This window comes from Ovis aries, chromosome 13 (genome assembly GCF_016772045.2).
Source record: "Ovis aries strain OAR_USU_Benz2616 breed Rambouillet chromosome 13, ARS-UI_Ramb_v3.0, whole genome shotgun sequence".
NCBI classification, from domain to species: Eukaryota; Metazoa; Chordata; class Mammalia; order Artiodactyla; family Bovidae; genus Ovis; species Ovis aries.
Genome location: NC_056066.1, coordinates 17,616,450 through 17,626,143, shown reverse-complemented (window position 1 = coordinate 17,626,143; position 9,694 = coordinate 17,616,450). Strand labels below are relative to the sequence as shown.

The 9,694-nt window shown below is 45.1% G+C and overlaps 1 protein-coding gene across 17 annotated transcripts in view; it reads left to right on the top strand.

The window, feature by feature from the left end:
- Window positions 1-352: 352 nt before the first annotated feature.
- The window catches only part of CREM (cAMP responsive element modulator), a 67,742-nt gene continuing 58,400 nt past the window's right edge, over window positions 353-9,694 (top strand). For all 17 annotated transcript variants that reach the window (XM_060396819.1, XM_060396817.1, XM_042229557.2 and 14 more), the window contains exon 1: window positions 353-585. The gene's annotated coding sequence lies outside the window, so the exon portion shown is untranslated. The remainder of the gene's footprint in view (window positions 586-9,694) is intronic.

Genomic DNA, 9,694 nt, shown 5'->3' with positions numbered 1-9,694 from the left:
GGAAGCCACTTCGGCACACACAACGGCACCACCTGGGTTAGCAGTTTCCAATGGACTGACTTCCGAGAGCAGGTGCCACCTAGCAATTTCCGGTTCTTTCAGTACAGCCGCAGATCCCGCCCGCAACGCGGTCCTCTTCCCCGCCCAGCCTACTTCCTTCTCCCGGCCCCGCCCCTGGCTCCCTCCTCCCCACCTAAGACCCCTCCTCCCAGGCCCTCAGGCCCCGCCCCTCATCCCCTCCCCCCCGCCCCGTTCCATTCAATTGTTGGATTGTCGGCGCCGCACTCCCACAGGCGGCCGGCAGGGGGCGGGGTTCGAGCGTGGATTTCCCCGGCGTCCACTGGGCAGGGACGGGCGCGGGACGGGCGCGGAGCGGGGCGGGCGGGTGGACGCGCGGACTCCAGGCCGCGAGCGGGCGGGCGGCTGCGACGCCGAGTTGGATCGCGCTCGGCGGGGAGGCCGCGGCCGCATCAGCGCTGACGTGGGGCAACGTGGGCCGGCGGCGGTCCCGGTGGGGCTCGTCGTCCCACCTCCTCGCGTCCGTAAGCAGTGACGAGGTCCGCTACGTAAATCGCTTCGCTGCGGGTAAGTGGCGCGCCGGCCGGCGGGACCCGCGGGGCCTGAGGCGGCGGCGCCGGAGCCGAGGCGGGGCGGAGCGGGTAGCCGGGGGCCGTTTGCCCCGCGCACCTCAAGGGCTTTTTCCGAAGGGCCGCCGCTCCGGCTCCTGGGAGGGGAGGGCCGACGGGCGACGCGGGTCGGTCGGCTTCGCTCGCTCGCCAGAGCCGCCGCCCCCAATTCTCGCTACCCGAGACCCCGAGCGGTGCTTCTGGAAGGCGCGCTACCTTCCTTCCCCGTGCCCCGCTGGCGCCGGGACCAGCCAGCCAGGCGACCGCGGACCCGACCGCGGACTCAGAGGGACGAGCGTCCTCGGACGGCCGGACCTGGATCCATAGTGTGAGCCGCTTCCCTCCCTGCGCGGCTCGGGCAGCGGCGGTCGGCCGGCCCGAGGGTGAGCGATGCCGCCTGGCGGAACCAGTTCGGCCCACACCGGAGGCCCCGTAACCGAGCGGCTCACCCAAGCAGCTTCCGAACACCTCTGGCTTCCCCGCCTCATTCGCCGGGCTCCTGGGAGTGCAGCCACCCTCCCTGCAAATAAACACAAACCGAGATGCGCAGGGCTGGAGGTCCAAGGTGAAGACTGTGTTAGAAGACAGGAAGGTCGTGTTCTCTGGTTATTCCCCTGTGGGTACCACATCTTTGGCATCCATGCTGCTTTTGAGTAACAAGCTGCTTTCCCCTCATCAGTCACAGTCTTTAAATCTTTGACCTTAAAAGGAACTTTTTCCCCACTCAGTTCACTTCAGTTCAGTCGCTCAGTCGTGTCCAACTCTGCAACCCCATGAACTGCAGCACGCCAGGCTTCCCTGTCCATCACCAACTCCCGGAGATCACCCAAACTCAAATCCATCGAGTCGGTGATGTCATCCAGCCATCTCATCCTCTGTCGTCCCCTTCTCCTCCTGCCCCCAGTCCCTCCCCAGCATCAGAGTTTTTTCGAATGAGTCAACTCTTTGCATAAGATGGCCAAAGTATTGGAGTTTCAGCTTTAGCATCAGCCCTTCCAAAGAACACCCAGGACTGATCTCCTTTAGAATGGACTGGTTGGATCTCCTTGCAGTCCAAGGGACTCTCAAGAGTCTTCTCCAACACCACAGTTGAAAAGCATCAGTTCTTTGGTGCTCAGCTTTCTTCACAGTCCAACTTTCACATCCATACATGACCACTGGAAAAACCATAGCCTTGACTAGACGGACCTGTGTTGGCAAAGTAATGTCTCTGCTTTTGAATATGCTATCTAGGTTGGTCATAACTTTCCTTCCAAGGATTAAGCGTCTTTTCATTTCATGGCTGCAGTCACCATCTGCAGTGATTTTGGAGCCCAAAAAATAAAGTCTGACACTGTTTCCACTGCTTCCCCATCTATTTCCCATGAAGTGATGGGACTAGATGCCATGATCTTCCTTGTCTGAATGTTGAGCTTTAGCCAGCTTTTTCACTCTCCACTTTCACTTTCATCAAGAGGCTTTTAGTTCCTCTTCACTTTCTGCCATAAGGGTGGTGTCATCTGCATATCTGCGGTTATTGATATTTCTCCCTGCAATCTTGATTCCAGCTTGTGCTTCTTCCAGCCCAGCATTTCTCATGATGTACTCTGCATAGAAGTTGAATAAGCAGGGTGACAATATACAGCCTTGATGTACTCCTTTTCCTATTTGGAACCAGTCTGTTGTTCCATGTCCAGTTCTAACTGTTGCTTCCTGACCTGCATATAGGTTTCTCAAGAGGCAGGTCAGGTGGTCTGTATTCCCATCTCTCTCAGAATTTTCCACAGTTGATTGTGATCCACGCAGTCAAAGGCTTTGGCATAGTCAATAAACCAGAAATAGATATTTTTCTGGAACTCTCTTGCTTTTTCCATGATCCAGCAGATGTTGGCAATTTGATGTCTGGTTCCTCTGTCTTTTCTAAAACCAGCTTGAACATCTGGAACTTCACGGTTCATGTATTGCTGAAGCCTGGCCTGGAGAATTTTGAGCATTACTTTACTAGCATGTGAGATGAGTGCAATTGTGCGGTAGTTTGAGCATTCTTTGGCATTGCCTTTCTTTGGGATTGGAATGAAAACTGTCATGTTAAGTGATGGTAATGACACAGACATTTTTGGTGCATCTGTAAAATAGTTAAGAGTAAACTAATGCTTGCACAATGACTTGGTCTTCAACCTGGAGTTGCTTTGGTGAGTGTGAAGTTGTAATTACATGGATGTTTTGTGTGCACATTTTGTAATAGTGTATGAATAAATTTTTATTGAATGTGTAAACAAAGAAGAACGCTTTAGTCTTTCTGTTTCCCTATTGCCCCAGAAGCTTTCCTGAAATCTGGTGAATTTAACAAATTCCAGACTCCATAGACTAGTTTCCCACTGAGACAAATCATTGTATGTTTAAAATATGAAATCATGTTTAGAATTAAGGACATTTCATGAATAGTACCATTCCAGTGTTCTTGCCTGGAGAATCCCAGGGACGGCGGAGCCTGGTGGGCTGCCGTCTATGGGGTCACACAGAGTCGGACACGAATGAAGTGACTTAGCAGCAGCAGCAGCAGCAGGGAAGTATGTTCAGGTTAACATACAAAAGGAGTCCTGACTGAATCTTTTATCAGTATAGACATATATTCCTGATCCTGTTTTCTCCACCCTTGTGTTCTCTACAAGTTAATATTGGGCCAGTTCAACTGGGGAATGTGCTCAAATGTCATGGCCTATTTAGATAAACTTTGAAAAATAAAACTGAACAATGCAAATACTTAACAACTGCACCATTGATGTTTTGACATGCAATCAGTAGTGGTCATTAAGGAAATAAACCTGAAATGTCATTGAATCCTGTTAATTTTCTACTTAATGAGACTGCTGTTAACCCATATAAAAGTCAATTTTGAGAAGAATTAGTGTCCTACATTGAATCCAGTTTCAATATTATCAGTACAGGTATATACATTGTAAAAATATAGATTTCAGGGGAAGTGTTTCTCACCCATTATACACATGTAGATAAGTTTGAAGAAACTGAGATATACATTTTAAATCATTTTGTTAATTCCCTTTTAAAGCACACAAAGTATGTAAAATACTTTTTACCATGAGAATTGCACAATAAACAGTGCCCTGTTTTTAAATCTTTCATTCATGGGTTTTCTTTTAATGATGCTATAGGATATCCAGTAAAAAGTAAGAGAGAATGAAGAGAATAACGTAAGGATGACATTACTGAAGACAAGTTGAGTCTTATGGTATAATTCAGTTATAGCAAATTTCAAAAATACCTATTTTGCAAATCTCTTGACTGACCATCCCAGGAGTATTATAGGAAATTATTGGCAAGGTGCACGCAAAACAGTTTTGAAAAGCATGGGCTGGTAAGGTTATTTGGAACTGTTTAAAATAACTGTCTCCCTGGTGAGGAAGGAGGCTTGCCTCCAAGAAAACCTTACTAGCAACTTTTTGTGAGGCTCTCCTGAAGTCTCTCTCCCCAAATGAGAAGCAGCTTCACGCACACTTTCTGAACAAATGTCAAAATGAAATTCTGCTAAATTGTAACAGTGGGGTTCATGTGATTCTAATATTTTTACTTTTGAGGATTCCTGAAAATAAACTCAGTTTCTTCAAAGTTATCTTAATGAACGTTTTTGTTTTTGTTTTGTTTTAAACTCAGCAGACTTAAAATTAGAACATCCTAACTCAGAATGTCAAATGTCATAGAGTTTTGTTCACATTCTCAAACAGCTTCAATTTTTTTCCACTGATAGCACAAAAATTATTTTTTCTACCTAGAAATGCTTAGTAATTTATAGCATAGCATTGATTGTCATGAAAGTTTCCAGTTCTGGCATTGGGACAACTATGTATCATGCATAAAGACACTTGGGATGCTTTTGCATTTCTTAAAATTATTGGAGGAGTGAAGTTTAATTTATTTAGACATGTGTCTGCACTTGGACACTAATTTTGTTCGTATACACAAGATAGGACCAACCTGAGTATCACAACATTGAAATTCATTTCTATAAACTTTAGCTAAATCCAGTGTCTTACCTACTCTTTCCCAAATTTACTAGTTAGTGGTCAATGCAGTTGTACTTTAAATGTAGGTAAGTGTTTTTGAAATATACCTAAAGTGCAGCAATGGAGCATGCTGTTGAAAAACCCTACAGTGATTATTAGTCAAGCAATAACTTCCCCAAAAGACTGAAAGTTTTGTTTCCTTTCATGAATTGGAGCTGGAGCAGGGAAGGGGGACTTGGAGACAAGGAAATAGGCCATGATTATTTGAATTTCATTTTTCATTTCCTCCTTAGCAGCAGATCTGCTGTTCATTGACTGAAATAGACAAAAGCAGGCACCAGGGGGGAATGAATTGAGAATGAGATGCTTGAATAATTTTTAATCCTTTGGTGGTTTTAGTAAAGAGTTAATATTTCTTAAATAATAATAGGTATCTGAGGTGGCTCAGTGATAAAGAATCTGCCTGCTAATGCAGGAGATGCAGGGGACATGGGTTCAGTCCCTAGGTTGAGAAGATCCCCTGGAGGAGGAAATGGTAACCCAGTCCAGTATCCTTGCCTGGGAAACTCCATGGAAAAGGGGGAGCCTGACAGCCTGCAGCCCATGGGATTGCACACCACTGAGTGACTGAGCATGCATACACGCACGCATAATAGGTATCTGAAGCAATTAAACTGGGTGGTCTTGAATCTGTATTAGAATGCTGCTTGATTTTCTGGGTGATTCATGTTCAAAGTAGTAAAGACAGTATTTGCAAGTGTTTCAAATAATTATTTACAAAAACTATTCCTGACCACTTATATTTTTACAGAGAAGTGTAAAAATTGTTATTTGAAGGTTATTCTAATTTTGCTTCACAAAAATTACAAAAAGTTAAAGTGGCATGATTTCCTGTTACTACTGTATTTTTTGTTTTTCCTGTACTCATCTTCACCTAAAAATACATAATAATCATAGGATCATCCCTGTCAACTTCACATATATGGCTTTTGGTAATTGAAGTTGACTCTTGAACAACATGGGGGTTAGAGGCACTAACCCCTGAATATTCCCATATACTTTTTGACTCCCCTAAAACTTAACTAATAGCCTATTATTGACCAGAAACCTCACCAATAACATAAACAGTCAATTGAAATGTATTTTGTATGTTATTTGTATTATATACTATATTCTTACAATAAAGAAGCTAGAGAAAAGAAAATGTTATCAAGAAAACCATAAGGAAGAGAAACATTTATAGGACTGTACTGTATTTATCAGTACTATAAATTGACAAGATGAATCATTTGTCAGTACATCAGTACCATCTTAGGTGATAACAAAACACTGTAGCTGTTATTATGTATTCCTAACACTAGACATCAAAAATGAAAAGGTAATATGAAAAGAAATTTTGTTTCATTTATAGATATAATGATTCATGCATTGACAGTGGCACAGTAGCCTAGGCTATACACTAATGAATGAATCATTGTAGAAATTTATGACATATAATATTACAGTCATTTATAATACAGTATTGGAAACATTGTTACATTAAAAAATCAAAACACTCACCTATCATGACAGTTTCTCCAATTATGAGAGTGAGGCATACTGTATGGTCATGTAACCCTCTGAATGTTATGAAAGAGTAAGAAAACTAACACGCTATATTAAGTGCCTACCACTCACCTTATGCCTATGTTCAGCTAGATTAGAATCTCTGTATATTTTATGCATTCGTGACATACCTTTTCTTAAAAAATATTTTCAATATTTGTAGGCTATGAGTTTCACCTGAGAGTTTTTTCAAATTGTTGCCTGTTTCCCCTAAATTTCCAATATATGTATTGAAAAGAATCCGTATATAGGTGGACCCATGTTGTTTCAATCCTGCGTTGTTTAAAGGTCAACTGTACTTCTCTTTTCTAGCTAGCCTGCCCTTCCCCAACTTTTTAATTGACTTGGTTGAGAAGAACCAGCTTTACCTTATGAACTTCATAGTCTTCTCCTATCTTCTTCCAAACCTTACTGTTGCTACTTAAATCATAGTTAACGTGTGAGGGTCTCCTACTTTCCCAAAGAGCTAAAATCTTTCTTAAACCACAGCCCAAGAAACAGATTATCCATTCCTGTGTTCTCTCTTTTCTTGCTTCCGTTAGAGGTGCACTGCCCTTTTATTCCACATTCTTTTCATTTTGACCATGCTAATTGTGGCGGGACTTCAGTTTTGTCTTTCTTGCAAAAACCATAGTCCAGTAAGGGCTAGAACTCAAGTTGACCCGCAGATCAGCCTGCAGTGCTGTGCTGCGCTGTGGATACCGCACACTGTGCTGCTGTGTATGACCATTAGACCGCACTGCCTCCTCAGGAACTGGGGACAAAGGAAGCGGAGTAAAGGCAGAGGATGCCCAGATACGGTGCCTGAGGTCATGGCGATGTCAGCCTCCAACTGAGGTGAAAAGTATAGCAGGAAGGGAGATGTAGAGCAAAGGAGTTGAGGTTAGTTTTAAATATTTCAGGCTTGAGGATCTGTGAACAAACTATTGAGAGATGTCAAATAGGCAGATACATACAGGCCCAGATGGCGCTGGTGGTACTGCCAATACAAGAGACAAAGGTTCGATCCCTGGGTCAGAACGATTCCCCTGGAGGAGGAAAAGGCTACCCTCTCCAGTATTCTTGCCTGGGAAATCCCATGCACAGAGGAGCTTCTATGGCGTTTTAAAAGAGCCGGGTACTCCTGAGCATTCGACCATAGAGGAGTCAGGCTGGAGGTGAAATTTGAGACTCATCTAACAGGGATGAAGCAGTCTTGGAGAGTGTGGCGGTTTTTGTGACTGGGAGCATGGAAACACCAACCCTTAAAGAGTGGGCCAAAGGAGGCTGGGGCAAAGGACTGGATAACTTGGAAGGGAAGCTTGACTGTGGTGCCCTGAAGAGTTCAAGGAGGACAAAGTTTGGTGAGTAGGAAATGCTGTAGGTGTATTAAGGAAGATAGAGACTAAAGATCATAGCTGACCTTTGCTCCATCAGAGCTCTGGTCCCCGTGTCTTTCTTTCTCTCTCTCTCTTTCTCTCTCTCCCTCCCTTTCTTTTTCAGGCTGATCCCCTGGAGTGCAGAGGCTCTCCGAGTTCACTTTCCTGCCCGGGCTTCTAAGACCCTCTTGAGAAGGTGCTCTGCGCCTTCACCCCATCGAGAGGGCACCTGACACCTTTGTGAACAGAGCAAGCCCCATGCAGGGGCTTTCTGTGTAAACCATGGAATATCAGCCTCTTTCTCTCCTTTACTTTCTTATCATCGACTCCGGACCACCAGGATTTCCAGTCTATTAAAGGACCTCAACAAGTGGCGCCCAGAACAGGGACCTGGTACACGTAGGCAGATTCTCGGACGGAGTGACCCCAGGGCCTATTGAGGCCGATGGATCCAACGAATTCACATGGCTTCCTCTTAGGAAGATTCGACCCAAGGGGGTCCCTGGCCTTCAAAATGGAGACGGGACAACAAGGACCCCAGGAGGAAGAAATTCCAGTACGGGCCATGGCGGCTCTAAAGATCTCCAGGAAGCACCACCCTCGGCGACATCACCCCTATGATCTTCCCACTTGCTGCTGCGGCTAAGTCACTTCAGTCGTGTCCAACTCTGTGTGACCCCATAGTCAGCAGCCCACCAGGCTCCCCTGTCCCTGGGATTCTCCAGGCAGGAACACTGGAGTGGGTTGCCATTTCCTTCTCCAGTGCATGAAAGTGAAAAGTGAAAAGTGAAATTGAGGTCGCTCAGTTGTGCCCGACTCTTTGGGACCCCATGGACTGTAGCCTACCAGGCTTTTCCGTCCATGGGATTTTCCAGGCAAGAGTACTGGAGTGGGATGCCATCTTCTTCTCCTACATTGCTTCAATTGATCAATAAGGAGAATGGGTTTTATATAATCTATTTCTGCTTTATTGACTATGCCAAAGCCTTTGACTGTGTGGATCACAATAAACTGGAAAATTCTGAAAGACATTGGAATACCGGACCACCTGACCTGCCTCTTGAGAAACCTATATGCAGGTCAGGAAGCAACAGTTAGAACTGGATGTGGAACAACAGACTGGTTCCAAATAGGAAAAGGAGTATGTCAAGGCTGTATATTGTCACCCTGCTTATTTAACCTCTATGCAGAGTACATCATGAGAAATGCTGGGCTGGAAGAAGCACAAGCTGGAATTAAGATCGCTGGGAGAAATATCAATAACCTCAGATATGCAGAGGACACCATCCTTATGGCAGAAAGTGAAGAGGAACTAAAAAGCCTCTTGATGAAAGTGAAAGAGGAGAGTGAACAAGTTGCTTAAAGCTCGACATTCAGAAAACGAAGATCATGGCATATAGTCCCGACACTTCATGGGAAATAGATGGGGAAACAGTGGAAACAGTCTCAGATTTTATTTTTTGGGACTCCAAAATCACTGCAGATGGTGATTGCAGCCATGAAAATAAAAGATGCTTAATCCTTGGAAAGGAAAGTTATGACCAACCTAGACAGCATATTCAAAAGCAGAGACATTACTTTGCCAACAAAGGTCCGTCTAGTCAAGGCTATGGTTTTTCCAGTGGTCATTTATGGATGTGAGAGTTGGACTGTGAAGAAAGCTGAGCACCAAAGAATTGATGCTTTTGAACTGTGGTGTTGGAGAAGACTCTTGAGAGTCCCTTGGACTGCAAGGAGATCCAACCAGTCCATTCTAAAGGAGATCAGTCCTGAGTGTTCTTTGGAAGAACTGATGATGCTAAAGCTGAAGCTCCAGTACTTTGGCCACCTCATGTGAAGAGTTGACTCGTTGGAAAAGACTCTGATGCTGGGAGGGATTGAGGGCAGGAGGAGAAGGGGACGTCAGAGGATAGGATGGCTGGATGGCATCACCGACTCGATGGACATGAGTTTGAGTGAACTCCAGGAGTTGGTGATGGACATGGAGGCCTGGCATGCTGCGATTCATGGGGTTGCAGTCAGACACGACTGAGCGACTGAACTGAACTGAACTGATGGCTGATTCGTGTTGAAGTTTGACAGAAAACGACAGAATTCTGTAAAG